The sequence below is a fragment of the Hyla sarda genome, unplaced genomic scaffold (assembly GCF_029499605.1).
Source record: "Hyla sarda isolate aHylSar1 unplaced genomic scaffold, aHylSar1.hap1 scaffold_1935, whole genome shotgun sequence".
Taxonomy (NCBI): Eukaryota; Metazoa; Chordata; class Amphibia; order Anura; family Hylidae; genus Hyla; species Hyla sarda.
The window spans coordinates 27,956-46,192 of NW_026608591.1; the positions used below are offsets into that span (position 1 = coordinate 27,956).

The window sequence follows — 18,237 nt, forward strand, 5'->3', positions numbered from 1 at the left end:
ACAAGGTCCCCTTCATGGGCACTATCACTGCTTGCTGTCAGGGAGGCTGCCAGACAATTTTCCATGCACACTCTGGGCTGGGGGGCAGTCAACCACCAGTACACACAGCAGAACCTAAACCCATACCATTATTGCTAAGCAGCAAGACAGGGGCCCATTGCACTCCCACGGGGCCTTTTTAAATGCAATCCATAACCCGGATTTGCCAGGAACCCTTCTTACTCCTCCTACTTGCATGTGACACTGGGCTTAGGATCTGCATAGGAAACACACTCACAAGCACACACCTACCTTTGTTGCCTGCAGATGCCTCCTTGGCTGTCCCCAAACGGTATCAAACCAACACCCACGGGAAGCTGTAAGCATAGAGGACATGCCTGCACCCCATTGGACTTACCTGTGTGGGTTAAATCCGGGTTATTTGACAACCTATGGCGGTGATGGTTCTGCTCAGGCAGAGCAGTGCTGATGCTCCTCATAAAGCTGTCGCTGCTGTGAAGGTTCTAGGTGACATCACAAATCCCTTTGGTTACATACACAACAAAGCTGGGTTGTTGTTGTTTACACTCTGCAAGGCCTGTGGAAGTGAGTGACATCATAGCACTGTAGTTCTGAGGGTTCAAGATGGATGCAACAATCTCCTGTTGCTTCTATGAAGGCCGTAATAGACGACATCACCAAACAGCTCCATAGTCACATACACAGCAAAGGAGAGATGTTGTTTACACCTAGTGATGTCAGTGGTATTGAGTGACATCACAGCACAGTGCTAAGGCTCCTGGGCCTGGACACAGCAGCGGCTGCAATATCTCAACGGAGAATACGTTTATATCTATGTGTGTGTGTGCGCATATATATATATATATATATATATATATATATATATATATTTCTCCGCCGAAATCACTTTTAAACCCATTTCCACCTTTTTTTCCCTTCTCTCCCTCTTACTTTTTTTTCACGTTTTTTTACGTTTTTCTCCTTTTCGCCTCTTTTCTGGGCGTATTATTCTTCTTTTTCTTCTTTTTTTTCGTCTAATGCATACCCCATCAGTGCAGCAATGCTTATTCAATACCGCCAGCAGATGGAGACACTGGGGGATAATTTTCTAAGGATTTATACTGATTTTTCCTGTCTGAATTTGTCGCACAGAAAGTTGCAGGCCAAATATGTGTGACATTTCTGCGACTTTAGCTTCTAGAGCATTTTTACAACATTATACATAGGTGCTGAATACATAAAAAGCGACTGTTCAGCGACAGACAAGTCGCATCGGCTGAAAGTAGGCCAGAATGTCAGTCCATGTTGGAGCAGGTTTAGATACAGTCTAAAGCATAGATCTCAAAGTCTGTGCACAGAATTTAGCAAGGGCCTCGCACCTTCTGATGCATCAGGTAGGTGCACAATAGCATAGCCTAACCCTCTGTACTTTGGTCTATATTGATGCGGGACATAGACAGCCAGCTGATGACCAATCCATTAGTGCAATGGATGGCTGGAAGCATTTGTCTTTGCCTTTGCAATACCACAGAAGCAATGCATGGTCAATGTACAGCAATGACACACCTGTGTGAACAGCCAGGAGACCCCCCCCCCATGTTATGTTACATAGTTACATAGTTAGTACGGTCGAAAAAAGACATATGTCCATCACGTTCAACCAGGGAATTAAGGGGTAGGGGTGTGGCGCGATATTGGGGAAGGGATGAGATTTTATATTTCTTCATAAGCATTAATCTTATTTTGTCAATTAGGAACATTCAGCACCCACCCGCTATCAAGGCAGCTGCCTATCATGTCATGCCCTACCTGCACAGGTGTGCTGGCTACTCAAATGATCCAATTAAGGAGGCCATTTAGTCAGCAGCAGCAGAAGTCCTGTGCCTGGACGCTCCAACAGGGGCCAGACACAAGCAGAAGCAGAAGCAGCAGAAGAAGCAGCAGCAGCAGCACCACCTTTTGTTTTTTGGCTGCAGCAGCAGCAAGGCCCACAGGGCTGGCTAGCTGGCTAGCCAGCAAGCAGGTAGCAATGAAAGTAGGAATCTTTCTTTTTAACCCTGTAAGGGGGTGGTGCACTGTACCCGAAGATACTGCCATATCGGGTCAATGCATAGGGCGACGGAAGCAAGCTTCGAAATCGGCCCCCGTTCTCAAAAATCCATTTAATATATGGTCCCCAGATAGGGGACGTATCAGATATTAAACTGATAAGAACAGATACTACACTTGATCTTAGCCAAAAGGCCGAGAAGCGATAACCGTGAAAGGGGCGGGCCCAACAAGGTCCCCTTCATGGGCACTATCACTGCTTGCTGTCAGGGAGGCTGCCAGACAATTTTCCATGCACACTCTGGGCTGGGGGGCAGTCAACCACCAGTACACACAGCAGAACCTAAACCCATACCATTATTGCTAAGCAGCAAGACAGGGGCCCATTGCACTCCCACGGGGCCTTTTTAAATGCAATCCATAACCCGGATTTGCCAGGAACCCTTCTTACTCCTCCTACTTGCATGTGACACTGGGCTTAGGATCTGCATAGGAAACACACTCACAAGCACACACCTACCTTTGTTGCCTGCAGATGCCTCCTTGGCTGTCCCCAAACGGTATCAAACCAACACCCACGGGAAGCTGTAAGCATAGAGGACATGCCTGCACCCCATTGGACTTACCTGTGTGGGTTAAATCCGGGTTATTTGACAACCTATGGCGGTGATGGTTCTGCTCAGGCAGAGCAGTGCTGATGCTCCTCATAAAGCTGTCGCTGCTGTGAAGGTTCTAGGTGACATCACAAATCCCTTTGGTTACATACACAACAAAGCTGGGTTGTTGTTGTTTACACTCTGCAAGGCCTGTGGAAGTGAGTGACATCATAGCACTGTAGTTCTGAGGGTTCAAGATGGATGCAACAATCTCCTGTTGCTTCTATGAAGGCCGTAATAGACGACATCACCAAACAGCTCCATAGTCACATACACAGCAAAGGAGAGATGTTGTTTACACCTAGTGATGTCAGTGGTATTGAGTGACATCACAGCACAGTGCTAAGGCTCCTGGGCCTGGACACAGCAGCGGCTGCAATATCTCAACGGAGAATACGTTTATATCTATGTGTGTGTGTGCGCATATATATATATATATATATATATATATATATATATATATCTCCGCCGAAATCACTTTTAAACCCATTTCCACCTTTTTTTCCCTTCTCTTCCTCTTACTTTTTTTTCACGTTTTTTTACGTTTTTCTCCTTTTCGCCTCTTTTCTGGGCGTATTATTCTTCTTTTTCTTCTTTTTTTTCGTCTAATGCATACCCCATCAGTGCAGCAATGCTTATTCAATACCGCCAGCAGATGGAGACACTGGGGGATAATTTTCTAAGGATTTATACTGATTTTTCCTGTCTGAATTTGTCGCACAGAAAGTTGCAGGCCAAATATGTGTGACATTTCTGCGACTTTAGCTTCTAGAGCATTTTTACAACATTATACATAGGTGCTGAATACATAAAAAGCGACTGTTCAGCGACAGACAAGTCGCATCGGCTGAAAGTAGGCCAGAATGTCAGTCCATGTTGGAGCAGGTTTAGATACAGTCTAAAGCATAGATCTCAAAGTCTGTGCACAGAATTTAGCAAGGGCCTCGCACCTTCTGATGCATCAGGTAGGTGCACAATAGCATAGCCTAACCCTCTGTACTTTGGTCTATATTGATGCGGGACATAGACAGCCAGCTGATGACCAATCCATTAGTGCAATGGATGGCTGGAAGCATTTGTCTTTGCCTTTGCAATACCACAGAAGCAATGCATGGTCAATGTACAGCAATGACACACCTGTGTGAACAGCCAGGAGACCCCCCCCCCCATGTTATGTTACATAGTTACATAGTTAGTACGGTCGAAAAAAGACATATGTCCATCACGTTCAACCAGGGAATTAAGGGGTAGGGGTGTGGCGCGATATTGGGGAAGGGATGAGATTTTATATTTCTTCATAAGCATTAATCTTATTTTGTCAATTAGGAACATTCAGCACCCACCCGCTATCAAGGCAGCTGCCTATCATGTCATGCCCTACCTGCACAGGTGTGCTGGCTACTCAAATGATCCAATTAAGGAGGCCATTTAGTCAGCAGCAGCAGAAGTCCTGTGCCTGGACGCTCCAACAGGGGCCAGACACAAGCAGAAGCAGAAGCAGCAGAAGAAGCAGCAGCAGCACCACCTTTTGTTTTTTGGCTGCAGCAGCAGCAAGGCCCACAGGGCTGGCTAGCTGGCTAGCCAGCAAGCAGGTAGCAATGAAAGTAGGAATCTTTCTTTTTAACCCTGTAAGGGGGTGGTGCACTGTACCCGAAGATACTGCCATATCGGGTCAATGCATAGGGCGACGGAAGCAAGCTTCGAAATCGGCCCCCGTTCTCAAAAATCCATTTAATATATGGTCCCCAGATAGGGGACGTATCAGATATTAAACTGATAAGAACAGATACTACACTTGATCTTAGCCAAAAGGCCGAGAAGCGATAACCGTGAAAGGGGCGGGCCCAACAAGGTCCCCTTCATGGGCACTATCACTGCTTGCTGTCAGGGAGGCTGCCAGACAATTTTCCATGCACACTCTGGGCTGGGGGGCAGTCAACCACCAGTACACACAGCAGAACCTAAACCCATACCATTATTGCTAAGCAGCAAGACAGGGGCCCATTGCACTCCCACGGGGCCTTTTTAAATGCAATCCATAACCCGGATTTGCCAGGAACCCTTCTTACTCCTCCTACTTGCATGTGACACTGGGCTTAGGATCTGCATAGGAAACACACTCACAAGCACACACCTACCTTTGTTGCCTGCAGATGCCTCCTTGGCTGTCCCCAAACGGTATCAAACCAACACCCACGGGAAGCTGTAAGCATAGAGGACATGCCTGCACCCCATTGGACTTACCTGTGTGGGTTAAATCCGGGTTATTTGACAACCTATGGCGGTGATGGTTCTGCTCAGGCAGAGCAGTGCTGATGCTCCTCATAAAGCTGTCGCTGCTGTGAAGGTTCTAGGTGACATCACAAATCCCTTTGGTTACATACACAACAAAGCTGGGTTGTTGTTGTTTACACTCTGCAAGGCCTGTGGAAGTGAGTGACATCATAGCACTGTAGTTCTGAGGGTTCAAGATGGATGCAACAATCTCCTGTTGCTTCTATGAAGGCCGTAATAGACGACATCACCAAACAGCTCCATAGTCACATACACAGCAAAGGAGAGATGTTGTTTACACCTAGTGATGTCAGTGGTATTGAGTGACATCACAGCACAGTGCTAAGGCTCCTGGGCCTGGACACAGCAGCGGCTGCAATATTCTCAACGGAGAATACGTTTATATCTATGTGTGTGTGTGCGCATATATATATATATATATATATATATATATATATATATATTTCTCCGCCGAAATCACTTTTAAACCCATTTCCACCTTTTTTTCCCTTCTCTTCCTCTTACTTTTTTTTCACGTTTTTTTACGTTTTTCTCCTTTTCGCCTCTTTTCTGGGCGTATTATTCTCTTTTTCTTCTTTTTTTTCGTCTAATGCATACCCCATCAGTGCAGCAATGCTTATTCAATACCGCCAGCAGATGGAGACACTGGGGGATAATTTTCTAAGGATTTATACTGATTTTTCCTGTCTGAATTTGTCGCACAGAAAGTTGCAGGCCAAATATGTGTGACATTTCTGCGACTTTAGCTTCTAGAGCATTTTTACAACATTATACATAGGTGCTGAATACATAAAAAGCGACTGTTCAGCGACAGACAAGTCGCATCGGCTGAAAGTAGGCCAGAATGTCAGTCCATGTTGGAGCAGGTTTAGATACAGTCTAAAGCATAGATCTCAAAGTCTGTGCACAGAATTTAGCAAGGGCCTCGCACCTTCTGATGCATCAGGTAGGTGCACAATAGCATAGCCTAACCCTCTGTACTTTGGTCTATATTGATGCGGGACATAGACAGCCAGCTGATGACCAATCCATTAGTGCAATGGATGGCTGGAAGCATTTGTCTTTGCCTTTGCAATACCACAGAAGCAATGCATGGTCAATGTACAGCAATGACACACCTGTGTGAACAGCCAGGAGACCCCCCCCCCATGTTATGTTACATAGTTACATAGTTAGTACGGTCGAAAAAAGACATATGTCCATCACGTTCAACCAGGGAATTAAGGGGTAGGGGTGTGGCGCGATATTGGGGAAGGGATGAGATTTTATATTTCTTCATAAGCATTAATCTTATTTTGTCAATTAGGAACATTCAGCACCCACCCGCTATCAAGGCAGCTGCCTATCATGTCATGCCCTACCTGCACAGGTGTGCTGGCTACTCAAATGATCCAATTAAGGAGGCCATTTAGTCAGCAGCAGCAGAAGTCCTGTGCCTGGACGCTCCAACAGGGGCCAGACACAAGCAGAAGCAGAAGCAGCAGAAGAAGCAGCAGCAGCACCACCTTTTGTTTTTTGGCTGCAGCAGCAGCAAGGCCCACAGGGCTGGCTAGCTGGCTAGCCAGCAAGCAGGTAGCAATGAAAGTAGGAATCTTTCTTTTTAACCCTGTAAGGGGGTGGTGCACTGTACCCGAAGATACTGCCATATCGGGTCAATGCATAGGGCGACGGAAGCAAGCTTCGAAATCGGCCCCCGTTCTCAAAAATCCATTTAATATATGGTCCCCAGATAGGGGACGTATCAGATATTAAACTGATAAGAACAGATACTACACTTGATCTTAGCCAAAAGGCCGAGAAGCGATAACCGTGAAAGGGGCGGGCCCAACAAGGTCCCCTTCATGGGCACTATCACTGCTTGCTGTCAGGGAGGCTGCCAGACAATTTTCCATGCACACTCTGGGCTGGGGGGCAGTCAACCACCAGTACACACAGCAGAACCTAAACCCATACCATTATTGCTAAGCAGCAAGACAGGGGCCCATTGCACTCCCACGGGGCCTTTTTAAATGCAATCCATAACCCGGATTTGCCAGGAACCCTTCTTACTCCTCCTACTTGCATGTGACACTGGGCTTAGGATCTGCATAGGAAACACACTCACAAGCACACACCTACCTTTGTTGCCTGCAGATGCCTCCTTGGCTGTCCCCAAACGGTATCAAACCAACACCCACGGGAAGCTGTAAGCATAGAGGACATGCCTGCACCCCATTGGACTTACCTGTGTGGGTTAAATCCGGGTTATTTGACAACCTATGGCGGTGATGGTTCTGCTCAGGCAGAGCAGTGCTGATGCTCCTCATAAAGCTGTCGCTGCTGTGAAGGTTCTAGGTGACATCACAAATCCCTTTGGTTACATACACAACAAAGCTGGGTTGTTGTTGTTTACACTCTGCAAGGCCTGTGGAAGTGAGTGACATCATAGCACTGTAGTTCTGAGGGTTCAAGATGGATGCAACAATCTCCTGTTGCTTCTATGAAGGCCGTAATAGACGACATCACCAAACAGCTCCATAGTCACATACACAGCAAAGGAGAGATGTTGTTTACACCTAGTGATGTCAGTGGTATTGAGTGACATCACAGCACAGTGCTAAGGCTCCTGGGCCTGGACACAGCAGCGGCTGCAATATCTCAACGGAGAATACGTTTATATCTATGTGTGTGTGTGCGCATATATATATATATATATATATATATATATATATATATATATATTTCTCCGCCGAAATCACTTTTAAACCCATTTCCACCTTTTTTTCCCTTCTCTTCCTCTTACTTTTTTTTCACGTTTTTTTACGTTTTTCTCCTTTTCGCCTCTTTTCTGGGCGTATTATTCTTCTTTTTCTTCTTTTTTTTCGTCTAATGCATACCCCATCAGTGCAGCAATGCTTATTCAATACCGCCAGCAGATGGAGACACTGGGGGATAATTTTCTAAGGATTTATACTGATTTTTCCTGTCTGAATTTGTCGCACAGAAAGTTGCAGGCCAAATATGTGTGACATTTCTGCGACTTTAGCTTCTAGAGCATTTTTACAACATTATACATAGGTGCTGAATACATAAAAAGCGACTGTTCAGCGACAGACAAGTCGCATCGGCTGAAAGTAGGCCAGAATGTCAGTCCATGTTGGAGCAGGTTTAGATACAGTCTAAAGCATAGATCTCAAAGTCTGTGCACAGAATTTAGCAAGGGCCTCGCACCTTCTGATGCATCAGGTAGGTGCACAATAGCATAGCCTAACCCTCTGTACTTTGGTCTATATTGATGCGGGACATAGACAGCCAGCTGATGACCAATCCATTAGTGCAATGGATGGCTGGAAGCATTTGTCTTTGCCTTTGCAATACCACAGAAGCAATGCATGGTCAATGTACAGCAATGACACACCTGTGTGAACAGCCAGGAGACCCCCCCCCCCATGTTATGTTACATAGTTACATAGTTAGTACGGTCGAAAAAAGACATATGTCCATCACGTTCAACCAGGGAATTAAGGGGTAGGGGTGTGGCGCGATATTGGGGAAGGGATGAGATTTTATATTTCTTCATAAGCATTAATCTTATTTTGTCAATTAGGAACATTCAGCACCCACCCGCTATCAAGGCAGCTGCCTATCATGTCATGCCCTACCTGCACAGGTGTGCTGGCTACTCAAATGATCCAATTAAGGAGGCCATTTAGTCAGCAGCAGCAGAAGTCCTGTGCCTGGACGCTCCAACAGGGGCCAGACACAAGCAGAAGCAGAAGCAGCAGAAGAAGCAGCAGCAGCACCACCTTTTGTTTTTTGGCTGCAGCAGCAGCAAGGCCCACAGGGCTGGCTAGCTGGCTAGCCAGCAAGCAGGTAGCAATGAAAGTAGGAATCTTTCTTTTTAACCCTGTAAGGGGGTGGTGCACTGTACCCGAAGATACTGCCATATCGGGTCAATGCATAGGGCGACGGAAGCAAGCTTCGAAATCGGCCCCCGTTCTCAAAAATCCATTTAATATATGGTCCCCAGATAGGGGACGTATCAGATATTAAACTGATAAGAACAGATACTACACTTGATCTTAGCCAAAAGGCCGAGAAGCGATAACCGTGAAAGGGGCGGGCCCAACAAGGTCCCCTTCATGGGCACTATCACTGCTTGCTGTCAGGGAGGCTGCCAGACAATTTTCCATGCACACTCTGGGCTGGGGGGCAGTCAACCACCAGTACACACAGCAGAACCTAAACCCATACCATTATTGCTAAGCAGCAAGACAGGGGCCCATTGCACTCCCACGGGGCCTTTTTAAATGCAATCCATAACCCGGATTTGCCAGGAACCCTTCTTACTCCTCCTACTTGCATGTGACACTGGGCTTAGGATCTGCATAGGAAACACACTCACAAGCACACACCTACCTTTGTTGCCTGCAGATGCCTCCTTGGCTGTCCCCAAACGGTATCAAACCAACACCCACGGGAAGCTGTAAGCATAGAGGACATGCCTGCACCCCATTGGACTTACCTGTGTGGGTTAAATCCGGGTTATTTGACAACCTATGGCGGTGATGGTTCTGCTCAGGCAGAGCAGTGCTGATGCTCCTCATAAAGCTGTCGCTGCTGTGAAGGTTCTAGGTGACATCACAAATCCCTTTGGTTACATACACAACAAAGCTGGGTTGTTGTTGTTTACACTCTGCAAGGCCTGTGGAAGTGAGTGACATCATAGCACTGTAGTTCTGAGGGTTCAAGATGGATGCAACAATCTCCTGTTGCTTCTATGAAGGCCGTAATAGACGACATCACCAAACAGCTCCATAGTCACATACACAGCAAAGGAGAGATGTTGTTTACACCTAGTGATGTCAGTGGTATTGAGTGACATCACAGCACAGTGCTAAGGCTCCTGGGCCTGGACACAGCAGCGGCTGCAATATCTCAACGGAGAATACGTTTATATCTATGTGTGTGTGTGCGCATATATATATATATATATATATATATATATATATATATATATATATTTCTCCGCCGAAATCACTTTTAAACCCATTTCCACCTTTTTTTCCCTTCTCTTCCTCTTACTTTTTTTTCACGTTTTTTTTACGTTTTTCTCCTTTTCGCCTCTTTTCTGGGCGTATTATTCTTCTTTTTCTTCTTTTTTTTCGTCTAATGCATACCCCATCAGTGCAGCAATGCTTATTCAATACCGCCAGCAGATGGAGACACTGGGGGATAATTTTCTAAGGATTTATACTGATTTTTCCTGTCTGAATTTGTCGCACAGAAAGTTGCAGGCCAAATATGTGTGACATTTCTGCGACTTTAGCTTCTAGAGCATTTTTACAACATTATACATAGGTGCTGAATACATAAAAAGCGACTGTTCAGCGACAGACAAGTCGCATCGGCTGAAAGTAGGCCAGAATGTCAGTCCATGTTGGAGCAGGTTTAGATACAGTCTAAAGCATAGATCTCAAAGTCTGTGCACAGAATTTAGCAAGGGCCTCGCACCTTCTGATGCATCAGGTAGGTGCACAATAGCATAGCCTAACCCTCTGTACTTTGGTCTATATTGATGCGGGACATAGACAGCCAGCTGATGACCAATCCATTAGTGCAATGGATGGCTGGAAGCATTTGTCTTTGCCTTTGCAATACCACAGAAGCAATGCATGGTCAATGTACAGCAATGACACACCTGTGTGAACAGCCAGGAGACCCCCCCCCCATGTTATGTTACATAGTTACATAGTTAGTACGGTCGAAAAAAGACATATGTCCATCACGTTCAACCAGGGAATTAAGGGGTAGGGGTGTGGCGCGATATTGGGGAAGGGATGAGATTTTATATTTCTTCATAAGCATTAATCTTATTTTGTCAATTAGGAACATTCAGCACCCACCCGCTATCAAGGCAGCTGCCTATCATGTCATGCCCTACCTGCACAGGTGTGCTGGCTACTCAAATGATCCAATTAAGGAGGCCATTTAGTCAGCAGCAGCAGAAGTCCTGTGCCTGGACGCTCCAACAGGGGCCAGACACAAGCAGAAGCAGAAGCAGCAGAAGAAGCAGCAGCAGCACCACCTTTTGTTTTTTGGCTGCAGCAGCAGCAAGGCCCACAGGGCTGGCTAGCTGGCTAGCCAGCAAGCAGGTAGCAATGAAAGTAGGAATCTTTCTTTTTAACCCTGTAAGGGGGTGGTGCACTGTACCCGAAGATACTGCCATATCGGGTCAATGCATAGGGCGACGGAAGCAAGCTTCGAAATCGGCCCCCGTTCTCAAAAATCCATTTAATATATGGTCCCCAGATAGGGGACGTATCAGATATTAAACTGATAAGAACAGATACTACACTTGATCTTAGCCAAAAGGCCGAGAAGCGATAACCGTGAAAGGGGCGGGCCCAACAAGGTCCCCTTCATGGGCACTATCACTGCTTGCTGTCAGGGAGGCTGCCAGACAATTTTCCATGCACACTCTGGGCTGGGGGGCAGTCAACCACCAGTACACACAGCAGAACCTAAACCCATACCATTATTGCTAAGCAGCAAGACAGGGGCCCATTGCACTCCCACGGGGCCTTTTTAAATGCAATCCATAACCCGGATTTGCCAGGAACCCTTCTTACTCCTCCTACTTGCATGTGACACTGGGCTTAGGATCTGCATAGGAAACACACTCACAAGCACACACCTACCTTTGTTGCCTGCAGATGCCTCCTTGGCTGTCCCCAAACGGTATCAAACCAACACCCACGGGAAGCTGTAAGCATAGAGGACATGCCTGCACCCCATTGGACTTACCTGTGTGGGTTAAATCCGGGTTATTTGACAACCTATGGCGGTGATGGTTCTGCTCAGGCAGAGCAGTGCTGATGCTCCTCATAAAGCTGTCGCTGCTGTGAAGGTTCTAGGTGACATCACAAATCCCTTTGGTTACATACACAACAAAGCTGGGTTGTTGTTGTTTACACTCTGCAAGGCCTGTGGAAGTGAGTGACATCATAGCACTGTAGTTCTGAGGGTTCAAGATGGATGCAACAATCTCCTGTTGCTTCTATGAAGGCCGTAATAGACGACATCACCAAACAGCTCCATAGTCACATACACAGCAAAGGAGAGATGTTGTTTACACCTAGTGATGTCAGTGGTATTGAGTGACATCACAGCACAGTGCTAAGGCTCCTGGGCCTGGACACAGCAGCGGCTGCAATATCTCAACGGAGAATACGTTTATATCTATGTGTGTGTGTGCGCATATATATATATATATATATATATATATATATATATATATATATATTTCTCCGCCGAAATCACTTTTAAACCCATTTCCACCTTTTTTTCCCTTCTCTTCCTCTTACTTTTTTTTCACGTTTTTTTACGTTTTTCTCCTTTTCGCCTCTTTTCTGGGCGTATTATTCTTCTTTTTCTTCTTTTTTTTCGTCTAATGCATACCCCATCAGTGCAGCAATGCTTATTCAATACCGCCAGCAGATGGAGACACTGGGGGATAATTTTCTAAGGATTTATACTGATTTTTCCTGTCTGAATTTGTCGCACAGAAAGTTGCAGGCCAAATATGTGTGACATTTCTGCGACTTTAGCTTCTAGAGCATTTTTACAACATTATACATAGGTGCTGAATACAAAAAAAGCGACTGTTCAGCGACAGACAAGTCGCATCGGCTGAAAGTAGGCCAGAATGTCAGTCCATGTTGGAGCAGGTTTAGATACAGTCTAAAGCATAGATCTCAAAGTCTGTGCACAGAATTTAGCAAGGGCCTCGCACCTTCTGATGCATCAGGTAGGTGCACAATAGCATAGCCTAACCCTCTGTACTTTGGTCTATATTGATGCGGGACATAGACAGCCAGCTGATGACCAATCCATTAGTGCAATGGATGGCTGGAAGCATTTGTCTTTGCCTTTGCAATACCACAGAAGCAATGCATGGTCAATGTACAGCAATGACACACCTGTGTGAACAGCCAGGAGACCCCCCCCCCATGTTATGTTACATAGTTACATAGTTAGTACGGTCGAAAAAAGACATATGTCCATCACGTTCAACCAGGGAATTAAGGGGTAGGGGTGTGGCGCGATATTGGGGAAGGGATGAGATTTTATATTTCTTCATAAGCATTAATCTTATTTTGTCAATTAGGAACATTCAGCACCCACCCGCTATCAAGGCAGCTGCCTATCATGTCATGCCCTACCTGCACAGGTGTGCTGGCTACTCAAATGATCCAATTAAGGAGGCCATTTAGTCAGCAGCAGCAGAAGTCCTGTGCCTGGACGCTCCAACAGGGGCCAGACACAAGCAGAAGCAGAAGCAGCAGAAGAAGCAGCAGCAGCACCACCTTTTGTTTTTTGGCTGCAGCAGCAGCAAGGCCCACAGGGCTGGCTAGCTGGCTAGCCAGCAAGCAGGTAGCAATGAAAGTAGGAATCTTTCTTTTTAACCCTGTAAGGGGGTGGTGCACTGTACCCGAAGATACTGCCATATCGGGTCAATGCATAGGGCGACGGAAGCAAGCTTCGAAATCGGCCCCCGTTCTCAAAAATCCATTTAATATATGGTCCCCAGATAGGGGACGTATCAGATATTAAACTGATAAGAACAGATACTACACTTGATCTTAGCCAAAAGGCCGAGAAGCGATAACCGTGAAAGGGGCGGGCCCAACAAGGTCCCCTTCATGGGCACTATCACTGCTTGCTGTCAGGGAGGCTGCCAGACAATTTTCCATGCACACTCTGGGCTGGGGGGCAGTCAACCACCAGTACACACAGCAGAACCTAAACCCATACCATTATTGCTAAGCAGCAAGACAGGGGCCCATTGCACTCCCACGGGGCCTTTTTAAATGCAATCCATAACCCGGATTTGCCAGGAACCCTTCTTACTCCTCCTACTTGCATGTGACACTGGGCTTAGGATCTGCATAGGAAACACACTCACAAGCACACACCTACCTTTGTTGCCTGCAGATGCCTCCTTGGCTGTCCCCAAACGGTATCAAACCAACACCCACGGGAAGCTGTAAGCATAGAGGACATGCCTGCACCCCATTGGACTTACCTGTGTGGGTTAAATCCGGGTTATTTGACAACCTATGGCGGTGATGGTTCTGCTCAGGCAGAGCAGTGCTGATGCTCCTCATAAAGCTGTCGCTGCTGTGAAGGTTCTAGGTGACATCACAAATCCCTTTGGTTACATACACAACAAAGCTGGGTTGTTGTTGTTTACACTCTGCAAGGCCTGTGGAAGTGAGTGACATCATAGCACTGTAGTTCTGAGGGTTCAAGATGGATGCAACAATCTCCTGTTGCTTCTATGAAGGCCGTAATAGACGACATCACCAAACAGCTCCATAGTCACATACACAGCAAAGGAGAGATGTTGTTTACACCTAGTGATGTCAGTGGTATTGAGTGACATCACAGCACAGTGCTAAGGCTCCTGGGCCTGGACACAGCAGCGGCTGCAATATCTCAACGGAGAATACGTTTATATCTATGTGTGTGTGTGCGCATATATATATATATATATATATATATATATATATATATATATATATATTTCTCCGCCGAAATCACTTTTAAACCCATTTCCACCTTTTTTTCCCTTCTCTTCCTCTTACTTTTTTTTCACGTTTTTTTACGTTTTTCTCCTTTTCGCCTCTTTTCTGGGCGTATTATTCTTCTTTTTCTTCTTTTTTTTCGTCTAATGCATACCCCATCAGTGCAGCAATGCTTATTCAATACCGCCAGCAGATGGAGACACTGGGGGATAATTTTCTAAGGATTTATACTGATTTTTCCTGTCTGAATTTGTCGCACAGAAAGTTGCAGGCCAAATATGTGTGACATTTCTGCGACTTTAGCTTCTAGAGCATTTTTACAACATTATACATAGGTGCTGAATACATAAAAAGCGACTGTTCAGCGACAGACAAGTCGCATCGGCTGAAAGTAGGCCAGAATGTCAGTCCATGTTGGAGCAGGTTTAGATACAGTCTAAAGCATAGATCTCAAAGTCTGTGCACAGAATTTAGCAAGGGCCTCGCACCTTCTGATGCATCAGGTAGGTGCACAATAGCATAGCCTAACCCTCTGTACTTTGGTCTATATTGATGCGGGACATAGACAGCCAGCTGATGACCAATCCATTAGTGCAATGGATGGCTGGAAGCATTTGTCTTTGCCTTTGCAATACCACAGAAGCAATGCATGGTCAATGTACAGCAATGACACACCTGTGTGAACAGCCAGGAGACCCCCCCCCCATGTTATGTTACATAGTTACATAGTTAGTACGGTCGAAAAAAGACATATGTCCATCACGTTCAACCAGGGAATTAAGGGGTAGGGGTGTGGCGCGATATTGGGGAAGGGATGAGATTTTATATTTCTTCATAAGCATTAATCTTATTTTGTCAATTAGGAACATTCAGCACCCACCCGCTATCAAGGCAGCTGCCTATCATGTCATGCCCTACCTGCACAGGTGTGCTGGCTACTCAAATGATCCAATTAAGGAGGCCATTTAGTCAGCAGCAGCAGAAGTCCTGTGCCTGGACGCTCCAACAGGGGCCAGACACAAGCAGAAGCAGAAGCAGCAGAAGAAGCAGCAGCAGCACCACCTTTTGTTTTTTGGCTGCAGCAGCAGCAAGGCCCACAGGGCTGGCTAGCTGGCTAGCCAGCAAGCAGGTAGCAATGAAAGTAGGAATCTTTCTTTTTAACCCTGTAAGGGGGTGGTGCACTGTACCCGAAGATACTGCCATATCGGGTCAATGCATAGGGCGACGGAAGCAAGCTTCGAAATCGGCCCCCGTTCTCAAAAATCCATTTAATATATGGTCCCCAGATAGGGGACGTATCAGATATTAAACTGATAAGAACAGATACTACACTTGATCTTAGCCAAAAGGCCGAGAAGCGATAACCGTGAAAGGGGCGGGCCCAACAAGGTCCCCTTCATGGGCACTATCACTGCTTGCTGTCAGGGAGGCTGCCAGACAATTTTCCATGCACACTCTGGGCTGGGGGGCAGTCAACCACCAGTACACACAGCAGAACCTAAACCCATACCATTATTGCTAAGCAGCAAGACAGGGGCCCATTGCACTCCCACGGGGCCTTTTTAAATGCAATCCATAACCCGGATTTGCCAGGAACCCTTCTTACTCCTCCTACTTGCATGTGACACTGGGCTTAGGATCTGCATAGGAAACACACTCACAAGCACACACCTACCTTTGTTGCCTGCAGATGCCTCCTTGGCTGTCCCCAAACGGTATCAAACCAACACCCACGGGAAGCTGTAAGCATAGAGGACATGCCTGCACCCCATTGGACTTACCTGTGTGGGTTAAATCCGGGTTATTTGACAACCTATGGCGGTGATGGTTCTGCTCAGGCAGAGCAGTGCTGATGCTCCTCATAAAGCTGTCGCTGCTGTGAAGGTTCTAGGTGACATCACAAATCCCTATGGTTACATACACAACAAAGCTGGGTTGTTGTTGTTTACACTCTGCAAGGCCTGTGGAAGTGAGTGACATCATAGCACTGTAGTTCTGAGGGTTCAAGATGGATGCAACAATCTCCTGTTGCTTCTATGAAGGCCGTAATAGACGACATCACCAAACAGCTCCATAGTCACATACACAGCAAAGGAGAGATGTTGTTTACACCTAGTGATGTCAGTGGTATTGAGTGACATCACAGCACAGTGCTAAGGCTCCTGGGCCTGGACACAGCAGCGGCTGCAATATCTCAACGGAGAATACGTTTATATCTATGTGTGTGTGTGCGCATATATATATATATATATATATATATATATATATATATATATTTCTCCGCCGAAATCACTTTTAAACCCATTTCCACCTTTTTTTCCCTTCTCTTCCTCTTACTTTTTTTTCACGTTTTTTTACGTTTTTCTCCTTTTCGCCTCTTTTCTGGGCGTATTATTCTTCTTTTTCTTCTTTTTTTTCGTCTAATGCATACCCCATCAGTGCAGCAATGCTTATTCAATACCGCCAGCAGATGGAGACACTGGGGGATAATTTTCTAAGGATTTATACTGATTTTTCCTGTCTGAATTTGTCGCACAGAAAGTTGCAGGCCAAATATGTGTGACATTTCTGCGACTTTAGCTTCTAGAGCATTTTTACAACATTATACATAGGTGCTGAATACATAAAAAGCGACTGTTCAGCGACAGACAAGTCGCATCGGCTGAAAGTAGGCCAGAATGTCAGTCCATGTTGGAGCAGGTTTAGATACAGTCTAAAGCATAGATCTCAAAGTCTGTGCACAGAATTTAGCAAGGGCCTCGCACCTTCTGATGCATCAGGTAGGTGCACAATAGCATAGCCTAACCCTCTGTACTTTGGTCTATATTGATGCGGGACATAGACAGCCAGCTGATGACCAATCCATTAGTGCAATGGATGGCTGGAAGCATTTGTCTTTGCCTTTGCAATACCACAGAAGCAATGCATGGTCAATGTACAGCAATGACACACCTGTGTGAACAGCCAGGAGACCCCCCCCCCATGTTATGTTACATAGTTACATAGTTAGTACGGTCGAAAAAAGACATATGTCCATCACGTTCAACCAGGGAATTAAGGGGTAGGGGTTGTGGCGCGATATTGGGGAAGGGATGAGATTTTATATTTCTTCATAAGCATTAATCTTATTTTGTCAATTAGGAACATTCAGCACCCACCCGCTATCAAGGCAGCTGCCTATCATGTCATGCCCTACCTGCACAGGTGTGCTGGCTACTCAAATGATCCCAATTAAGGAGGCCATTTAGTCAGCAGCAGCAGAAGTCCTGTGCCTGGACGCTCCAACAGGGGCCAGACACAAGCAGAAGCAGAAGCAGCAGAAGAAGCAGCAGCAGCACCACCTTTTGTTTTTTGGCTGCAGCAGCAGCAAGGCCCACAGGGCTGGCTAGCTGGCTAGCCAGCAAGCAGGTAGCAATGAAAGTAGGAATCTTTCTTTTTAACCCTGTAAGGGGGTGGTGCACTGTACCCGAAGAGATACTGCCATATCGGGTCAATGCATAGGGCGACGGAAGCAAGCTTCGAAATCGGCCCCCGTTCTCAAAAATCCATTTAATATATGGTCCCCAGATAGGGGACGTATCAGATATTAAACTGATAAGAACAGATACTACACTTGATCTTAGCCAAAAGGCCGAGAAGCGATAACCGTGAAAGGGGCGGGCCCAACA

The 18,237-nt window shown here is 46.1% G+C and overlaps 8 non-coding genes across 8 annotated transcripts; all 8 read right to left on the reverse strand.

The window, feature by feature from the left end:
* Positions 1 to 2,065: 2,065 nt before the first annotated feature.
* LOC130316522 (U2 spliceosomal RNA) lies at positions 2,066 to 2,256 on the reverse strand. The gene has a single exon (XR_008863832.1). It is a non-coding gene; the product is annotated as a U2 spliceosomal RNA (small nuclear RNA).
* Positions 2,257 to 4,339: 2,083 nt separating this feature from the next.
* LOC130316523 (U2 spliceosomal RNA) lies at positions 4,340 to 4,530 on the reverse strand. The gene has a single exon (XR_008863833.1). It is a non-coding gene; the product is annotated as a U2 spliceosomal RNA (small nuclear RNA).
* Positions 4,531 to 6,614: 2,084 nt separating this feature from the next.
* On the reverse strand, positions 6,615 to 6,805 carry LOC130316524 (U2 spliceosomal RNA). The gene has a single exon (XR_008863834.1). It is a non-coding gene; the product is annotated as a U2 spliceosomal RNA (small nuclear RNA).
* Positions 6,806 to 8,894: 2,089 nt separating this feature from the next.
* On the reverse strand, positions 8,895 to 9,085 carry LOC130316525 (U2 spliceosomal RNA). The gene has a single exon (XR_008863835.1). It is a non-coding gene; the product is annotated as a U2 spliceosomal RNA (small nuclear RNA).
* A 2,091-nt stretch (positions 9,086 to 11,176) lies between these two features.
* LOC130316526 (U2 spliceosomal RNA) lies at positions 11,177 to 11,367 on the reverse strand. Its single transcript, XR_008863836.1, has one exon. It is a non-coding gene; the product is annotated as a U2 spliceosomal RNA (small nuclear RNA).
* A 2,090-nt stretch (positions 11,368 to 13,457) lies between these two features.
* LOC130316527 (U2 spliceosomal RNA) lies at positions 13,458 to 13,648 on the reverse strand. The gene has a single exon (XR_008863837.1). It is a non-coding gene; the product is annotated as a U2 spliceosomal RNA (small nuclear RNA).
* A 2,092-nt stretch (positions 13,649 to 15,740) lies between these two features.
* On the reverse strand, positions 15,741 to 15,931 carry LOC130316530 (U2 spliceosomal RNA). The gene has a single exon (XR_008863839.1). It is a non-coding gene; the product is annotated as a U2 spliceosomal RNA (small nuclear RNA).
* A 2,088-nt stretch (positions 15,932 to 18,019) lies between these two features.
* On the reverse strand, positions 18,020 to 18,212 carry LOC130316537 (U2 spliceosomal RNA). The gene has a single exon (XR_008863846.1). It is a non-coding gene; the product is annotated as a U2 spliceosomal RNA (small nuclear RNA).
* Between the last annotated feature and the right edge of the window lie 25 nt (positions 18,213 to 18,237).